Source organism: Ambystoma mexicanum, chromosome 7p, assembly GCF_040938575.1.
Source record: "Ambystoma mexicanum isolate Mex_15411 chromosome 7p, UKY_AmexF1_1, whole genome shotgun sequence".
NCBI lineage: Eukaryota > Metazoa > Chordata > Amphibia > Caudata > Ambystomatidae > Ambystoma > Ambystoma mexicanum.
Genome location: NC_090939.1, coordinates 732,021,109 through 732,041,657, shown reverse-complemented (window position 1 = coordinate 732,041,657; position 20,549 = coordinate 732,021,109).

Sequence of the window (20,549 nt, the reverse complement as noted above, 5' to 3'; positions counted from 1 at the left end):
CCGAGGAGATAGATCGACCACCAACTCGTTGCTTGGAGAAGCGGCTGACCCTGAGGGAGTTGGAGGCAGATGAACGAAGAGATCGGGAAGGAAGGTATTTAGGAAGAGAGAGTTGAAGGTAGTGAGGTCCCAGGCCCCAGAAGGCCTTGTGGACAATGCAGAGGGTTTTGAACTTAATCCTTGCAGCCACTGGGAGCCAGTGCAGGGATTTCAGTCCTGGAGAGATACGATCCCTGGGCTTGAGGCCAAGGACAAGTCTCACAGTCCTGTTTTGGATAAGTTGCACAGGGCGGAGAGTAGAGGCAGGCAGATTTAGATAGAGGCTGTTGTAGTAGTCCAGCTTAGAGAGAACCAGGGCTCTGGAGACGATGAGCTTCTGGGGGAAGGAGAGGAGAGGGAGAATACCTCTAAGGAGGTGAAGCTGGTAGTGTGACTTCTTAGAGACATCGGAGATGGGAGGAGAGAAGGAGAGTGAGGAGTCAAAGATGACCCCGAGGTTTTTTGCCTTGCAGATGGGAGCAGGAAGAGGGCCAAGAGAGGCCGGCCAGAGAGCTGAAGGGAAGGGGGGAGAGGGTGTGCCGATGAGTAGGATCTCAGTTTTACTGGCATTAAGGCAGAGGTCGTTGGAGGCACACCACTCCTGGATAGCAGACAGACAGTCAGAGATGAGGGAAGGAGAGGAGGAGGCCGAGGGTAGCCTGAAAAGGAGCTGGGTATCATCTGCATAGCACTGAAAATTGGGGCGGTGGGCAAGGAGTGCCAGGTATTGGTTGAACAGCCAAGGAGAGAGGTTAGAGCTCTGGGGAATGCCACAGGTAGAGAAAAAGATATCAGAGAGGAAGGACCCAAGTTGGACCTGGGAGGGTCGGTCGGAGAGGAAAGAAGTCAGCCACGCCAGAGCCTGTCCAGTGATACCCAGGTTATCACAGAGATGGTTGAGCAGGATGGCGTAGTTGACAGTGTCAAAGGCAGTAGAGAGATCAAGCAAGATAAGGACACACAGGGTATTGGAGTCAAGGTTGGAGAGAAGGTCTTGGTGTAGTAGAACGGGAAGGGATGAAGCCGACCCCCTGGGGCTGTTGCCGTTGGAGCTCATTGCTCTGATGGATGGCTTCTGCAAGGGCTGAGGTGCCCTCAGTCATTTTCCTCACCCTTTGTCTGCTGTTGCCATAGTGGTGTGCTCTCCGGTCTGTTAGGGGGCTGCTGGCCGAGACTCTCCAATTTCACTGGACTTAGTGGCGTGTCCTCTGTGGCGGTGTCCACAGCAGCAGATGTTTTGTCTGCTGGGGTTGGTGTGCTGCTGGTGGGCTTGACGGGGCTGTGGGTCCGGTCCTGCTGCAATGCGGAGTAGCTTGCTGTTATTCCCACCTATGTGTGGCATGTCTGCCCCTTTGAGGAGTGGTGGTGGTGTATGTGTGCCGGGACGTCACACTCACAGACAGACCAACTGCCTCCTCGTCCTTAGGGGACATAGATGATGGCATTAGGTCTCTTTCTCCCACATATTTTGGCATGCATGTCATTCAATACAAGGTGATCAGTAGGGCCCAGGCAATTGTGTCGATGGACTGTCTTGGTCAGGGCTGCTTGCAAGTGGATTAACAATGATGGAGATGTGTGCAGAATTAGGGGTGCTCACATAGGGTGCTTGCGTTTGGCCAGTGTGGGGATGGCAAGATGTCGGTGCTGGGCAGATGTTGTCGGGCATGCATGCTTCTGATCGCCATGCATCCTGCATCCACGTCACCCCCACCGGTGCCATTTAGATTGGGAGGGGGTGGCAGGGTACATGGCACTGGCAGGTCCCTATAAGGCACTGCTGTGCAACTACCTGGGTGTGTGGTGCATAGCACTTGGATGGGTCCCTTGGCTGACCTCGCCACTGCTCTGACTCACAGGGGTGGCCTTGGTGCACTGGCACATGAATGCTTCGGTAGATGGCTAATGTGGCACCCACTCAGAGCACCATGTTGCAATGCCTGGTTCATGGGTCTCGCTACTGGGTCATCCTGTGAATGACAATATCTTGGCTTGAAACTCATTCATACAGTCACTGGGCCTCATCAGGAGTTCGGCGGTAAGCAGGCGTAATTTCCCCCGAGCAGAAATAGCATTACCACCATGACCCGTGGTACAAATAGCACCAAATCACAACATGGCATTGATCCCCGACAGTAACTCTATTTGTGGCCGGCAGAACTGGCACCGAAAGGGGGGCTACCACCAAAAAACCTGCTATATGCCTTATGAAACTCAGCCAGAAGGCCATCCCCACATGGCTTTTTCCCAGACTGCAGGGAGATACCACTGCCTGTAGTTCCATTCCTGCCAGGCGAGCATCAAGAAAATCAACCTGGTCCTGCGTCAATCTGGGCAGCGCAATCTTGGACAGCATATATTTAATTTCATTGTGATCAATAATCTCTGTATAGGGCCTCATAATACCTCTACAAAATGTTATTGCTCTTCGACTGAGACCACCAAATCTCCTCACATTCGTCCGCTATCGAACATATCCTGGAATGCTGAGTCTTCCTACAGCACAGCCAGGCGAGCAGCATACCGGTCTTGTCCCCTTGTTCATGGAGCCTCTCCACATATACCTCAAAATCATAATTTCCTAGCCTCTCCCAGACTCCAATACATAGTTGCTTGAGACCAACCAGGACATGCTCCACAGCACTGTACAGTACCAGCGAGTTCTCAGTGGTTCCTATGTCTGCTTTAATTTTAGATAATTCCCTCCCTCAGCAGAAACTTCCTAACTCACCTGGCCTTAGCGATCATCTTCCTTTGATTCACCACCTTCAAAGATTTTCATAATGTTTAATATCCGTATGCACTACCCTCATTAAGAAGTCATCAATTTTGTCAGCTAAATGATTTCTAAACAGTGCATCAGTTAATGCCTTCAACTTCAGTTTCAATGTCGGGATAGGGGGAGGGCCACTACGTACCAACCAGGTAGTGAGCAGTGGAGCATTGTCCGATTGTGATCTGCCTCTATAGTTCATATTAAGAAACTCATGTATGTATTCAATCCCAGTGAACAGATAGTATATGCTTGTGAAAACCTTATGTGGAATCGAGTGATATGAGTAAGCCTTACACCCTACGTTTTCATTTCTCCAGACATCCACGAGAGAAAAAGGCTTTACAGAGGGTCTGTGCTGGTGGGGACGGGCATGTGTGTTTATCATCTAACCTGTCTAACTGTGGGTTCAGAGTACAGTTGAAGTCCCCACCCCAGATCCACATTTCATCTCTAAATGGGGCAAATCTCATGTACAAGAAGTGGACAAAGGTAGAGGGATCATGGCTGGGGGCATAAGTATTAATTATACACACTTCCCTATGTTCCAAATATCCACAGAGCAACACCATCCTACCCTCATTATCAGTGTGGGTCTCCAATATTCTAAAGAGAACCAAAGCGGTCACCCAGATCAGAACCCACCTGGCACACAAAGAGTAGTTATCACCATATCCAACACCTCCCCACCTGCCAATGAGGTCAGCTTGTCTGGGGTATGTATGGTGAGTCTCTTGCAAAAGAGCTATTGCCCCCCCCCCCATTTCCTGCATAGGCATGACTTGACTCTATCCCGTTTCACGTAGCTGTTCAGCCCCCTTACGTTCCAGGTCATAACATTCAATTTATGTGCCATGGTGCAGTACACAAAGCATCACAGCCAATCTCCTTGGGCCTCCCACCATCCCATCAAGGAGTACGGAATAACTGCATTTTCAGCCGACAGTAAGCAGAGTCCTACTGCCGTCCCCGTTACTCCATACGAATCTGAGACCTGCAGCATCACCCAACCCAGCAGTCACAGCTACCTCGTCAACCAAATCCTGGATAAAAGTGCTTATTGCCCCAAAAGGTAAAAACAGCAGCATGTAGACAAGCATAAAGAACATAACAATCAAACCATGAAACAAAAAACCAAGGCTCAATAGAACAACGCTATTCGAGCAAGTATCCTTATCCCTTGACACTCAAAGCGTGATCAGCAGTAGGCATTAACGTTCCTAAACCCAGGATACACTCCGGAAATGTAGATCAACTGGGGGGAGCATAACTAGGTACAGTGGAAACGTAAGGAAAATTGGCAAAAGAACATGTACATCTCAATCAAGCATCCGCTAGGATAATCAGGGATCAGAGACTGTGCTTGGACTAACAATCGATAAGGCCCAGATATTCAGAGCCAGAGTAACCAACTATATGAGTCACAGAAGACTAAAAAGGTAGTCATGTTAATCAGCATGTGCTGTTGTTTTCAACTCTTAGCGCCTCCATTGTATTACTATTCATCCAGTTTTGCACTTTATCCAGACTCCCAAAGAAGTGAGATTTCCATTTATATAGCAACTACAGCTTGGCTGAGTTAATCACTACGTATTTTAGGGCCTGCTGGTGCAGCCATTCTTTAGCAGGGACCAACATGTTCCTTCTCCTTTGGACTTGCACAGTGTAGTCCGGGTAGATAGCCAGTGTGGAAGATGCTCTAAGTGTAGTCCCCCCCCCTTCCCTGTAGAATGTGAACAACCGTTCCCGGGCTTTAAAATTCAGGGCTTTCACAATTAGTGGCCTCGAAGGGGCCCCAGGTGGTGGTTTCTTTGACGACAAAGATCTGCGCACCCTTTCAACTCTGAACCGCTATGTCATTGCACCGGGACCTATCTCCTGCATGCACACATTTTCCACATAATTAATTGGGTCCTGGCCTTACTTTCTGTCCGGAAGGCCCAAAATACAGTTGTTGTTCCTGCAGATCCTTCCCTCTGCGTCCTGTTCTCCAGCATACTTGTCTTCGCAGTCAAGTCCTGCACCAGTGTCTGTAGCTCTTTCATTACGTGCATGGTCTCAAACACATTATTCTTGGCCACAATCACTCTCTCCACAAGCAACACACATCCTGTCTCAATAAATGTACATCAATCTTTACTGTGTCAATTGTGGACACCACAGAGGGCCACAGAAACACTGTAGCCTCCAATATCTCACTCCTACCTATGTTGTTTCATTGCAGGTAGCGCTGTCTGCATCATTTCCGGAGCCGTGCAGAGGTCAATTTTCATTGGGTGTTTCTGAGGCAAAAGACTCCATCCTAGTCAGTTTGGCCCTACCCATGGGATTTATGTCCACAATGTATCAGAGGTTCAGACCACACTTCAGCCACAGATGTAGGCCTGTGAGGCCAGTTCCAACCAGATCAAGGTAAACAGCGCCACTTGAAGTAACCCAGCTTTGCTATCATTGTGCTGTGTGATATGCCCAGATATGTATCCAGGTAATCTGAAATTATTCAGTCCCAATCAAAAGTGCAAGGAGCACAGTCTTCCTTACTGCCCTAACTACAGACAGACCCCAATTACAGCCCCCGTGGCAAGTGGCACATACAGTGGGGCGACCTAACAGAGTCTCCACTCAGCCAACCGGCCATGCTGACGAGCCTGCGGGCAGCGACCCCCAGTGCACACCCCAGGGCCTCAGCAATGCCGCCACAGTGCTAGCAGGGTGTGAGTCTCTAGCAACGGCCCCAGCCGGCGGTCTTTGTTAACCCGCAGCAGTTGGCTGTGACATTGAGACTCCAATGGTAGCAGACCAGTCCAGGTCAGAGTCATAGGCGGTCCGGTGTGCTTCCGACTGCGACGCTCCCAGTCCTCCACTACTGCTGCACCATCTAGAATGGCCTGGGACTACGATCACTTCACCCACAGCACAGCAGCATCCAGCACCAGTCTCTGGTCACAGCGGTAAACCATTCGAGCAGTGCTCAAGCCAGTGAACCACAGTTTGCAGAAACCGCATGCGTTGTCCAAGCATGGAGGAATGATCAATTACTCAGGATACGATGGGAGCTCAAGCGGAGCACGTCCTCACACCATGACGGTTGGTTGGCCATGCCCCCTCTTTTTTCGTTTATATTTGTGCTTACACATATCATTAGGGTATCAATTTGTAGGGTCTTTTTGGGTACTTATTTAGGGCTTTGTAACATCTAACTGGTCAAAAGAATAAACATTGTGGAAAAGGTGAGAATGGGGAGTGGTCTGCATAGCTTTTCCTTAATGTTCCATTTCAACAAACCAAATGAAAGAAAGATCTTCTTTTCTCAAGGACCAACCAAAACAAATCAAAAGCAAGATTTCAGGATTTAAATAGTCAAAAAAGTCTGTGAACCCTTCCAGTATTATTTGTGGTTTTTCAATCACTCACAGTCAGGGGTGTCCCAAGCACATCTTTTCCAAATGTCCAAAAATAAGCTCCTCCTTCCCCCTTATCTTACTATCTAGTTTTAGAGGTCATCTGTTGTCCACATCAGGATCTAGCCAACAATGGGAATGCGTCTGAGATCATAACGCTTATTCCCGAAGGTTTCCCGCTGGTCACCATCTTGTTTGCTGAGTTGGTGATGGGTTTTTCTAGCTATGCATTGAACATAGTCTCCATCTACTTTCCAGTAGCCCTTCCCTGGGAGACCACTTCACCATGCCTTTCCCAATACACACAGAGACACCTGCTCTTGCTGAACCATCCAATGGGCCCTCGATATGACCAGAACCTGGTAAAACATGCAAATCAATATTGTGTAGGAAAGTCTATAAGCCAACAAACTGACCTTTCCACAGATGGTCTGACAACCACACCATATGAGAAACTTCACCACATTCATAACTGGATTATTTCAGCACTGGACACATTGCGCCAAACAAACCTATTTAAAACTCTCAGGAGGTAAAACAACCTACAAAAACAACATGTTGGCTGCTCTCTTAAAACTCGGAAACATTTAAATCTATTCTGTGAATAATTATATTCAGTCAAAAACAATTCTAGCAGAATATGGGTGCAAATGCCTTTGGGACTTCAGCTAAAATGCAAATATCAAATTAGGGTATGTCCCACAATAACCTTTTCATTTATAATTCATTTTCAAAGTTGTAAATATTTTAATAAAAATCTGCAATTCTGCAATTAATTGTAAGCTACGATACAATGATTTCATATGAATAATTGACTCAAAAGATACTATTAATTCTGGTCTGAGGCATAGAATCAACACTAAATCACCAAAAGGCCATGTTTAAGATTGAATAACCCTACAACACAACTCCTATTCCACCTCAAGAATTCTATGATCAGATTACTACACATTTGAGCAATAAGATCCTCCAAATCCAAAAGCACCTGGGTAATAAAAGATGGTCATGCTCATACCCTACCAAAGACGTATCACTAATTCTTCCTTCTACCCCCTTTCTTATCACATTTTGCCTTTTTCTCTGCAGGGTTCCTACTCACTATCAGTGACTCCTGCAACCCAACTGGACTGCCAAAGGATCTGAGAATCAGTCTGGCCTGGTGCGTTATGAACTCTGTAGTGTTCGCCTGAAATTATCCAGAGCTGGCACTTATATTCCTATACTTTTTCAATGACTCTATCAATAACACTGTTAGAAAAGATTTCCATGTATGTGTAATTTTCCCTCCAGTTGTGAACTTCCCAACTTTTTGCTTTTGTCTGACCATCCTAGCCTGACTTTTACAAGTGGAGCCCAGCCTTCTGCTGTACTCCACTGGGCTTCTGCTCATCTTGTTAGGGGAGACTGACATGCCTTTCGCACTGTCAGTACGGGGAGACTTTGTTTACCTTACTCTTTCACCTAGTTGTCATTTCTTGGCAACATTTTATCTGTGCACAATGTACCTTCTAGTACAGTGCGCTGGGGTCTCCTTTTCATTTTTAAGGCCATAGACACCCTCAAAGGATTTTTGGTGAATGTACGAGTGTGCCCAGGACAGAGCTCGTGGCTGCAGTTACTTTCAAAAGATGTTTGACTCTTTTCAATGGTCCAAACCACGTTTACCGCGTTTGGCCCAGGACAGAGGCCATTACCTAAACTGGGCATGCCACGAGGTCCAATGTTCTGTTAGATGACAATTTTGTCCCTTTGCCTTCCCTAGGTCGAGCAGACCAGGAAAATTCCTTATTTGGTCATGCAGACCTCGCTCAACCCAAGGCTTCGCGGGCTTCTGCATGCCTTGTGTTTGTGCACCCAGGATGTGGGCGGGAGCTGTCTAGTTCCAATACACATCCTGGGTGCCAGGATGTCTTGTGTGCTGGGATCACTGGGACTACTATGGTCCATGATTTGTCCACGTCTGGAATGGTTGAATGTGAGCAGGTCTCCTATTGGTTTATCTTTGTTTTAGCGCGAAGGAGATTCTGGATCAGAGAAAGCACTCTAGAGCGATTGCAGGTCGATCTTCTGAGTTCACACAGAACTTAGTAAAGGAGCCAAGTATCCTGAATTGAAGAAGCAGATCCTTGGAACCGCTGGTGACCCGCTGGAAGGTTGGCACCCTGACCCTGCTGTTGTCACGTCAGAGCCACTGTTTCACATCTATAACAGAAGGCCTACAAGGGTGCTTCGACCCGTTGGAGTAGTGGGACTAACTGCTCTTAGTACCTCCTGCTTAACCTGCAAACAAGCTTCTTCGCAAGTGTTCCTGGACCACCCAGTGAACTGACCAGCTCGTACGGGATCTTTGCCTTGGAACCGCCGCTTTCTCGAGTTTCGACCTGAGACTTTGGGAACTGTAAGCTCTTGGTAGAAGACACTCACCTGCTGAGTCTCGTGCACCTAGCATTCCTAGGTCTGGTATTAGGAGAGTCTGCCTGAACCTGAGCCTAAGCGGTACCTGTGTCGCCCCGCTGTGGTGATGAGTTTGCGGGTGCCTTGCTGCTGTGCCCTCCTGTGCCCTAAAATGACTGCAGTGGAACTGGCCCAATCCCTTCCCGAGAAGCAGAGAAAAGGCCATTGTCCCACCATGGACTGAGGTCCCGGAACGTAGCCCCTGAAAGCCAGAGAGACGCACAAGTGCGGGACTTAAACCTGCAAGTGCACTGGACTTAACTGGCGAAGTTGGGGCTGGACTGCGTCGAGGGTTGGTGAGTACTTGCAACACTTACCGGTGGTCCCTGGCGCATCCATAGACTTTTGCATGCAAGTGTCCCCCAAGGGCCACTCTCCTTTGTTAGGGTATCCTGTGCTACCATCCTATTCCCAATTCCTGGAAATCACTCTGCCCTCTTGTGAAGACTCTCCTTGAATGGTGGAACTTTATTCTTTATCTCCTCACCCACCTTCCTGAGCCACTACAGCCTCTTGAAGAGACCCATTTTGTACATTAACGCATGATCGAGTGCTGCCACGCTGACCGTACTTTTGAAAACAAGGCTCCACAATTCGTAGGGATTGGACAGCCTCCTAGTTAGGGTTTGGGTTGCTGAAGAACTGCCTGAAGTATATTTTCCGTGTCTGACACCCTTCTGTTTCAGGTTGCAGATCTCTACTTGTTTAATATGACTTTAGGCCAATAGTTACTGTATATATGTTTCCTAGTATAGTGTTGTGTTAGTATTGTTAATATCGCTGTGGTTTCATCTTGTGTTTTACTGAAAGGCATTTAATAAATGTATTTGCATTTTTTATACATACACCTGACTAAAGAGTAATTTGTAATCCTGAGACCTAGGGGGTCATTACAAGGTGGGTGGTAAGGGATACCGGGCACTGGTAAGGAGACCGGTGGCGGTAATCCCTTACCGCCCTATTCCAAGGTCCCTTGGCGGGGAACATGTGGTCTGACCACACATCCCTTACGGTTCCCTCTAAGGGACCAGGGCGCTAATAACGGGTTTGCAAGTCGCGAGCCCGTTATTAGCGCACTCCCCATTCCCATTGAGCCCTATTGGGGCTCAAATGGGAATGGGGAATGGCATGTTCAATGGGGACTCAACGGTCCCGCCAGGGTCGGACTACACCGGTAAGTCCCCATTGAATGAGACCGGTGCCGGACCCGTTATTGGTGGCAGTCATGGCGCAAATAGCGCCATGACTACCACCAATCTCGGAATGATGCCACTAGTCATGAATGCCTCCAATGCTACCTTGATTGGTCTGGCTTGTCCAGAAGGTTACCCTTTTCCAAGAAACTTGGCTGGCCTTCTGAACCACTGCCCACCAGGTCAGAGTTCAGAAATCCATCTTAACAACCACTGATCAAAAACATAAAACACAGATGCACCAAATGGCCCAGCCAGCTACCAACCCATCTCAAACACTCCTTTCTCCAGAACATTACTTGAAAAATTCCTATAAAATTATATCCAAGATTTCATTGAAACAAATAGCCTCCTGGATGAGGCATAGCATGGCTTTAGACCACATAGGGCTAAGCCATCAGCTCGTTTGTCCATTCTGGGACACACTTAAAAACAACAATGATGAAAATTCAGAGAGTGTACCTCTCCTACTGGACAGATCAGCTGCCTTTCTTTGACACCACCAGTCACGAGATACTTCTAGAAAGAGACAGAGACATTAAATTTAAAGGAACAGCTCTATGCTGGTTCATCTACGGGTAGAACTGCAGAGCACCCTAAGGATATACACTGTCTCTTATATTCAACATCTACATGGCATCGCTACTGGACCTCATCAATCATTCTAGCATCACCTGCTACAAATATGTGAACGATACACAAATAATCTACACTTTTGAGAAAAATCAGCCAACAAATACCCAAGTTATTAAAACAAGCATTGCACCCGTGGATGTATGGATGACAGCAAACGGACTCAAACCTACCGAAACAGACCTGATGCTCTGCAGTCCAGTTACTTCTAACACCACCTCAATCCCTTGTCCTTTTCCAGTATCAACCTCCACTGTAAGGAATAGCAGAAAACAATGGGCCATAGCCTCACACTTGTGCTGAGCCACAGGCATCGTCAAAAACGTCTATTTTAAACTCTGCACCCTACACTGTTTCTTACCATACTTAACATTTGCCCACAAAACCATGACTGTGATGTCATTAGTACTATCAAGAATGAACTATGCTAACATCCTCAGTCTCTGCCTCCCAGCCTACCTCATGAAAATACTACTAATAGAAATGCAGTGGCAAGACTACTCCTCCGAATGAAGAGGTTTGAACATATCACACCAGCATTACGTAGACTCCATTGGCTCCCGATCAAGGAAATGTCCTGTGATTCCCAGGGGGAAGCTTCTGCACTACACGCCTTCTAGAAAACGAAGGTCTAGTAACTGCACTAGTCCTAGTCCTTTCTCCATTCTGGCCATGTAACTCTTGCACACCCTACCTGAGCATCTCCATCAGGAATCAGCTCATGACATGGCTCTTCAACTAACTGAACTGGAGTACATGGAGAAAACATGCAATAGTGTCTGACCAACCTACTTTATCCCATATAATGATAAACGTTCACTCACCCAGCTCCTCACTCCTTTACATGAATAGGTGCTACTACTGGCAAATAAGATGTCTTAATGTTCCCTCACCAACTCTGACTAATGTTCCTCCACCTCTCATTTAGGGTTTACCACCTCTTCCTGTTCTCTCAGAACCTCCTCTTAATGTGTTACCACCTCATTATGTTGCTTTACTCTCTTTTCCTGTTTTTCCACCACTTCCTCTTGAAGTTCAACCACCCCTTTGTATTCTTTCACCACCTTCTTTTTTAGGTTTGACAACTTCCTACTGTTTCCCACTGCCTCCTCCTGTTCTCTCACCACCTCCTCCCGTTGGTTCACCATCCCCTCCTGATACTTCTTCTCTTCTCCCCTCTCTGTCTTTACCTCCAGCTTGATCGGTTCTTCTCAGCTCAGCTATGTCCTTTGAGTCACTTTCTTACCTCCTGTACTCTCCTCTTGCTGCCCTATGTTCTGTGTTCCTTCACAGTTCTCAATATTTTAGGGCTGCAGGTGCAGTTCCACCTGCATCCCTCCGAGCAAAGACTAAGATCTGACTTTGCTTTCCTGAGAGTTTGGCTGGACTTTTAGTTCCTGAGAAATAGAGGGAGGACACATATTAAGGGTTGACTTTAGTGACCAGAGCTTGAAACCTGCGACAAGTCCCTGCCATGCATAGTGGTAAGGATGGGGGTAGAAAATAAGATCCACCCCACGCTGCCCCTAACACCTTCACCATGCAGTGGGTGGTGGCACCCAGCCCTTGCGACCCCATCCCTAACCCTCAGAGCCAAGCACTGCACTTCGCCACACCTGGCAACTTACTTTTGTGTTTAATAGTTGTTGATAAATCTAATCATACTTTCCTATTACCCCACCTGCCAAACCCCCTGACTCCCAGAGACCACAACTAATCCGATACCCGGGAGATTCTCAACAGGAATCACTCAGCATGGAATCAAGAGGAGCCACCTCTCAACTCAGAGAGATACGGTTTTTGTGCAAGAACCCCTGGGGAAGGAGCTAGGGAGGATCAAGAAGGAACAGAACTTGTGTACATGGAAACAAAAACACAACGCTCACTAAATACCTAAGCTTTAACTACACACATATATTCTCATGAGACCTGCTCTGACCCATAAACCAAAAGTGTTGCGATAATCAAGACAGAAGAACATATAACACCTAATTCCCTGGCTGTCCATTATCAATCTGTTGATCATAGAAGCTATCTTCCGTCCTGTATATAACCTTAGATCACCCCATTTCTATGTTCTGAACTGTGCCATGTCTAAGAGGAAGATGCGATCTCCACTTCAGCTCTAGTCTTGGCACTTAAGGTTTGACAAAAGCCACAATACCACCTAAATGCAGGGACGGTCAGAGTTTGTCTTCACAAGTGTTTCTCCATTTCTAAATGTATGACAGTAAACACTGGCTTGTTTTTTCCCGGAGAACTGCACAACTCAGTGTCGATCCTACCTGGAGAGCCTCTTTATGAAAGGAGTACTGGAACTCCCTGTTTTGGTTCTTCTTCTTCTTTATCTGGGGATCACGAGTGAAGAATCGCAGGCACTTCCCAAATAGCTGCAGTTCTATGATGACTACTCTAGAGCTTGAGGGACACGCAGTCCTTAAGGGTTTATACTGTGATCACCATTGGAAGAATAAGTCCCCATGCAATGACCCGCTAGCTGCCTGTTTATCCTCTGTCTATTTTGTCTCAATTGGCCATGCCTGGGCATCGTGTCTGCCTGCTTAACTTCTTGGATAAGGCTCCCACATGGCGAGTCTCTTTCATGTAGCACTGGTACTCCCTTCTTTTCTTCGTCTCCAGTATCTCAGCATCACAAACTAGGAAACAGGGACATAGCATTCTTAAATTGCTGTAATTCCCGGATTGCTGGTTCTGTGCTCATGGGGCATGTAGCACTCAAGGTGTTTGCAGACTGTGGTCAATGTGGATGTCTGAGTTCTCCATGATATGACTTGCTACATGCATGGCTTAGTTGCGGTGGCTGCTCTGTCTCAATTGACCATGCCGGGACATTGTTTTTGCCTGCTTAACTTCGTGGAAATGGCTTCACCTGCTCTATCTTCAGCACTATAGCTCCTCAGACAACGGTGACCAAACTTACCTCCAAAACACCACGGCTCTCTGCCCTAAGTAGTGTACCATCTCCCAGTAGTACCACCATGTAGGTGTCTCTTGCAGTTGCTGCCAGGATTGTCCTAGGAATGAGGTCCACGGAGGGAGGCATCATTTCTTTTCATGTGTCATTACTCAATGCATGGTATGCTCTCTGGTGGATTATGCTTTAGAATCTATTTGACACGTATTTGGTTTTGTGGCATATATATTTTAGCCTGTGACTCACTCTGGCCAACCAATTTGGTCACTAATTTTTGCTTCTATATCCAAACAGGTGGGATTTCTCCATACAAATGGGTGTGACTAAATACAGTGTTCAGAAGATGTGTGTAAGCAAGTCGGCCAGGCACAAGTTAGAGGTCGCCCTCTCCTTGGAACGAATCTGGGAGAACTGATTCACAGAGTTGCTGAAGTCCACATAGGTGACGTTTATGATGACTCTATACAAAAGCAATAATATTTTTTCTTGGACATATATAAACATAGAAAGAATAATTAGACACATTTTTCTTTTAATATGGAAAGAGTGCATTTAGTGAATATTCTGTACAATGAAGTGTAACTTAGGAAATATTAAAACAATCAACATCATCCAATAGGACAGAAAATGAAACAGTGGAGGATCATATCACAATTTACTAACCATATGTGTATAGGAAACAAGTGACCATATACAAGAGTCACTTGTTTCCTATACACAAGTATTGCATAAGGAAAGCAATGTGTAGCAAATGACCATCAGCATAACTACATAAAAGTCAACAATGCAATTTCTTCAGCACTCCCTGTGCATAAGGCCATTTTGGAAAACAATTATACAAGATCAACTCAAGTTTTGGCTTGTAGGGGGTTTGATATATTGTTCATAGCCTTCTTCAGGATCAGATATCTTTATTGAACTGTAATATGTTGAATCGCTCCCTCTTATAATATTTTTATTAACCAGTTGAATACCCGGCATTAAAATATAACAGAAGTGTGCCATACAACTGGATAATAACAATGAGTTAACCAATAAAATCTAACTAATGAAGTCAAGGGAAAGAGGAAGAAGAAAAGAAAAACAGAAAAAGAAGGAAAAGAGAGAAAATCGCTTATATAAGTACTTTTCATTTACAGCTGCAATGCCATCCCGGTGATGTCTGCTGGGTCAAAGGTCTTGTGATTTAATTTCCAGTGATGTCATCAAGTCTGTGAAACCACTTCTACTACAACTGGCATCATGGTAAATTGACATCCCTGGCAGGCGCACAAAGACAAAGGCCCTCATTACGACCCTGGCAGTAAGTACCGGTCATTACCGGCATGGCGCAATTACCGTGTCCGTGCTGGCAATAGACTGCTAAAAGCAGCCCATTACGAGTTTGCGTGCACGAGCTTTACGCCATGCCGGTAATGAACTCACCGCCATGCTGCAAAAGCCCGAAGAATCCCCCTTTCCGGCATCGTCTGCAGTGGAAATAGCACCTCCGTCATCCTAGCCATTCGCATTAGCGGTCACCGCTAATAGCGTTCACCTCAAATAGCGGAAACCGATATTAGCGGTGACCGTAAATAAGCGGAACCGGAAGTAGCATCATCGCACAGGAACGGGAAAGAGCACGGCGGCCATCTTTAAAAACACAATCCATTGCCATCCACCACAACCAGGCGCCATCTGATCCCCAGAACTCCCACACACCTCAACCACCACCTGTCTGAATTTAGGATGCCAAAATCTGTCAAAAAACTGGAGATCGGCTGCACCAGGAGCGCTTCTCCAGAGAGGAGCTCACCATGTTGGCTGAGACACTTCAGGAGCATGAAGACGTGGTGTTTGCAACTGACATGTCCCGACCAGCGCTGCTGTGTAAAAAGCAGATATGGGCATTGGTCGCCCAGAGGGTCAGTGCTGTTGCCACCACACCCCGCACACCAAAACAATGCCGCAAGCGATGGGACGACCTACGACTACATGTGCGAAGCATACTGTCAGCCAACCGAAACCTTGGGATGGCGACAGGTGGAGGTGCAGAGTCGTCCATAAAACTCCAACCATGGGATGAGATGAGTGCCTCCACCGAGTCAGAGAGGAGCCCCGTCATCAGCCGATGCAGGTAGGTGTCTCTAATCAAACAATGCCAATACCACCACGATGATGTCCACATGAAATGACAGTGCAATGATGTATATCAGGGTCCACCAGACACATAAGCACAAGACCGCCTAAAGGCAGTGCAGAGCATCACCTTGTCCACATGCATGATGCACCCCATTTGTGCTGCAACCCAAATGCCTCCATGCATCACCCACCCAAGAGTGAGGAAACCTGTATGTCACTCCCCCCAATGTGACTCATCTACCAATCCATATCAATGCAGCCACCCCAATGCATACTCAATGTCCTTAGACCTATCACTAACCATCTCCCTCCTTTGGTCCCCCACAGGCACACAATCTGACAGCACTGATGAGGACACTGGTGCCACACCACAGAAGAAGGCCGGGGCCGAGGAGGGACAACACCGCCCCTCCACTTCAAGAGGCACAGGCCAACCGGCACGACATCAGAAGGCCACTATGGCGCCCACAACAGCCATCAGCACCCAAGTATCTGCGGCAGAAGGGACTGCATCAGCTGCAAGCAGCACAGTTGGCGAAACAGCTGCCACAGCAGCAATCTCTGATGATGAGGAAGGGGATGTGCTGCATGTTGCAACTCCCCCCACTGGCCCCCTGCATTCCCCACTCCCATCCCCATGCAGCCTGCCCGACACCAGCATGCACGGGCTGTCGCCGGCTAACTCATCGCCAGCAACTCCAAACCCCACCCCAACTGTGCCCGAGGAACACAGTATTTCGGGAACCCCTCAAACATCCACCCCAGCCCCAAACACCCAAGAGGGGATCCAGGACATTGTAAGGTGCCAGCAGCAGCTCACTGGCCTCTTGACGCACCACATTACTGAATGTGGTAGTGTAAGGGACGACATCCGTAAATGTGCTGCTTCCCTGAAGTCAGCAATAGAGTAATCCTCAAAGGACATATGTGCAGAACTGGCCGCAGTGCGGCATATACTGTCTGAGATGGTGGCAGCAATGCGGGACATGCGTCCACCACAGTTATCCGAGCAACCAAGTACATCTTCAGCTGCTAGTTCCACCAGGACCAGCCCTGTGCACAGGTCTGGCAGGAACCTGCACCGATCAGACAGGGGGGCACCTGGTGCTGGAAGAGGGGGATGCCATTAGGCACAGCCTTGCATACTGGTGCCATGTGGTCCACTGGTGGATAGTACTGCACACCATGTGTTTGGGAGTTGAGGGGGGAGGGGGGAGTGGGTGTGTTGGGGAATTGAGGGGGCAGGGGGGAGTGGGTGTGTGGGGGAGTTGAGGGGGGAAGGGGAGAGGGTGTGTTGGGGAGTTGAGGGGTGAGGGGGAAGAGGGTGTGTTGGGGAGTTGAGGGGGAAGGGGGAGAGGGTGTGTGGGGTGGAGGGCTTGTTCACTTAGTTATGCTTCTTCAATACACATTTTGGTTACTCATAATTCACTTGTGTGGACATTGCTTATTGCGTTGTGTGCTTCATTGGTTAACAGTCTACAGTGTCCATGTCCCTGACACACCCAGTGCCCCGAGTGCCATCTCCATGTAACACCCCCCGTCCATGTGTGCTAGAAACATTGGTTGATCAGAGTCTGACGCATGTCACCTCCCTCCTGTGCATCGCTGCCTCACTGAGGTGCTGCCCCATCCCCACCCTCCTCATCCTCTTGGTCACGTGGTTGCAGTTCAGTGTCAGGGGGCGGGGGCACATTCTGTCTGATGCACATATTGTGTAGCATGACACATGCCATGACGATCTTTGCCACCTTCTCATGGCGGTACAGGAGTGCCCCACTAGACCTGCTGAGACAGCAAAACCGTGCCTTCAAGAGGCCAAATGTCTGCTCAATCACCACACGGGTTCGTGTATGGGCACGATTATAGTCCTCCTCGTGCCTGTTCTGTGGGTTCTGGACTGGGGTAAGGAGCCACCTCTTCAAGGGATAGCCTGCATCACCTGCATGTGGGCAACAATGTATGTGTAAATTATCACATTATATTTGACCTCATTAAGTGACACCATGGCATGTATTTATTTCTTAAATTCAACACCATTTCCATGCATGAATGGAGACACACGATGTGACTGCTATGTGTGTATTCCTCTTATGGACTGGTTTGCATGCCATCAACTAGTGGGCGCAGGGGGATCCAGTTCCTTGTGAGTGCTCATGCTATGTGTTAGTCCACGGCGGTTGTTTCTGTGATCTGGCAGATGTCCAGTAATTCGTATGCTTTCATCCTGGCACCGTTGATGTCAGCCTCATGATGATCTCACTACGCACAACAAATGGTGTCATGCAGTTCAGTTGGGCCACTGTGTCAGTGTAGTGGTGTATTGATGTATTTGACCCTCATGTGACTCCTTTGAACGCAGTAATGGGGGACTGCCCTTTCAGTTGATGGTTTTTGGTGCTGTGTATTGGCTATAGTTATTGCTTGTAGCTGCATTTTGTTGAGGGGGATGCGGTCTGATTTGGTACAGTGCACATGCAGATGGCTGTGGAATGGTTGTGACACTGCTTCATTTACATGGTAGGGCTGCTTACATCTTGCATTATGTGGTCAGGTGTCAACTCCAGTCTGGGCTGCTTTGGGGTATGAGCATGCTCCATTACCTCTGGCACTCACAGCCAGGTGAAGTATGCATCTCCCCCCCCCCCATCTCAGCCAGGTGAAGTATGCATCTGTCCCCCCATCTCAGCCAGGTGAAGTATGCATCTACACCTCAATCACCTACCCACATCACATTTCCATGGGCATAACATGCGACTCACCGAGAAGCCAGGATCTCTGCCCTGCATGTCGCTCCATGTAGCGTGGTATCGTGGAGTTTCGCAGGACCATTGAATCATGGGTTGATCCGGTTAATCGGGCACAACAATGTGTGATGATCATGTTCAAGTCACATACCATTTGCACATTGATTGAGTGGTATAGCTTACAGTTGTGGTACGCTACCTCCATGGCATGTGGGACCACCAATTCCACATGGGTGCAGTCGATGGCGCCAATGCACCCAGGTATGCCGGCCAGTGAATGGAAACCTACTTTGGTGTTTGAGATCTCCTGGGCAGACTGTGGTAAGGAAATGTGGTCGTCTGTGTGCTTGAAGTGGGCATCAAGCACTTGGTTCAGCGTATGTGAGAATAATGGTTGTGAAATGCCATGTAAGTGACCCACTGTGTGCTGGTAGGTGCCTTTGGCCAGGAAGTGGAGCACAGACACTACCTTTAGTAGGGGTGGGATGGCGGTGCGTGTTTCAATCAGGCTGACAATGTCATCATGTATCATGTCCACAATGGTGGTGATGGTGTGCCGGTCCAGACGGTACAGGGTGTGGATCTGCTCAGCGGTTAGGTTGAATGGACTGGCTCTGATGCGTGGGATTGGGGGCCCGCCTGCGTGGTGCCACTGGCTGTGCTGGTGGGGCATGCTGGCCCTGCCTGACCCCCATCTCCTCCTGCGTCACCTCTGTGCTGCCTGTTGTTGTTGTTGTTGTAGTAGCACTTCCACTGCAATCAGGTCCTCCAGCCCAAGCATTGCTAGTAGCATTAGAATCATTGTGGAGTGTGACGAGGTGTGGGAAGGGGTGGGGTGTGCTCCTTTTGTGCTTGCCCAGTCTGTATTGCCTCCACCTGTGCTGATTGTGTACACCTGTGGCAGTTGGGAACACTGCACATGGCCATTTACGGGTGGTCCGCAATGGGGGTATTTGCACCATGGCGGTAAGGTACTTTACGGCCTTCACTAGGGTGTTAATTGCATGTCCGCACGACTCATAATGTTCCCCACTTTATGCCATGCCGGTATTTGCGGCATGGGTGGTCGTGTGCCTGTGCCCTTGGCGCTTTTAGCGGCACCATTAATTACGGTGCCGCTAATAGCGCTTTATCAAGTCATAATCGTCCGGAGCGGTAAGCGATGCTGGTAATCCTTTACCGGCATCGTTTTTCACTTACCGCCAGGGTTGTAATGAGGGCCAAAGTGTACAGGGGGACTCTGTGGAGTCGGGCCCTGGTGCACACAGGCTATTCTCCACCAGGCGCCCAATGCGCATAGATACACAGGTGCAGAGTAGATTTTCTTCACAGTCCTGGACCTTTGAGCTCACAAAACATGCAAGCAACTTGAGTGACTCTACTTCTACCATAATCTCCTCCACCCTTCTCTTCATCATGTTCTAACTCATGCTTGTCTCTTCCTCAACCACTATCTCCCCCACCTCAACCATCATCTCTGCCTCTTCAGCCATCATCTCCCTTTCACAAACATTGTCAACCACTGTCTCTCCTTCCTCAACCACCATCTCCCCTTCCTCAACCACTGTCTCCCCCATCTCACATTTTGTCTCAACCCCTGTTTGCCCCTTCTCCTAGGATTCTGTCTCTCCCTGCTGGCTGGCCTCCTCAACCTCTGGCTTGGAGGAGGTGTAGTCCAGCTCCTAATCCTCTCCCACCACTCCATCCAATTAAAAGGACATGTTGCCTTAGGTCCCAAAGTGCATAACACAAACCAAGTGACAAAGACAAACAAAAATGGGTTCTTGCTAGACTCACACTATGGGATAGGGTTCTTGATACACACAAACAGCAAGGACGGTGACTGAGCACAGCACTGGAAGACGTTTCGGGTTAACACAGACATTTTACCTCCGGGTCTGGAGCGCTATATAAATAAATAAAACAAACAAACAGACATACACAGGTAAGTAAAGGTGTTCCAAAACATTTAAGTTTTTTATGTTTTTTGGGTGGCATCAATGGAACAGAGAAAAGTATAAAAGGGGCTGGTTTTTTTTAAATGCTATAATACGGTCAATATGGGAAGACTGGCGTTGGAGACTTACAAACACACACAAACAGACAAAATGGGATTTACAAGGATCGGGAAACATCAAGAACACCACAAACAACCGTCAGACTACTCTAAAACATGCAAAAGCTTTCCTAAACGTGCCAAAAGCACTCCAAACCTTCACCAACCACTAAATTGTGAGCCTCTCTTGTGCATTCCTA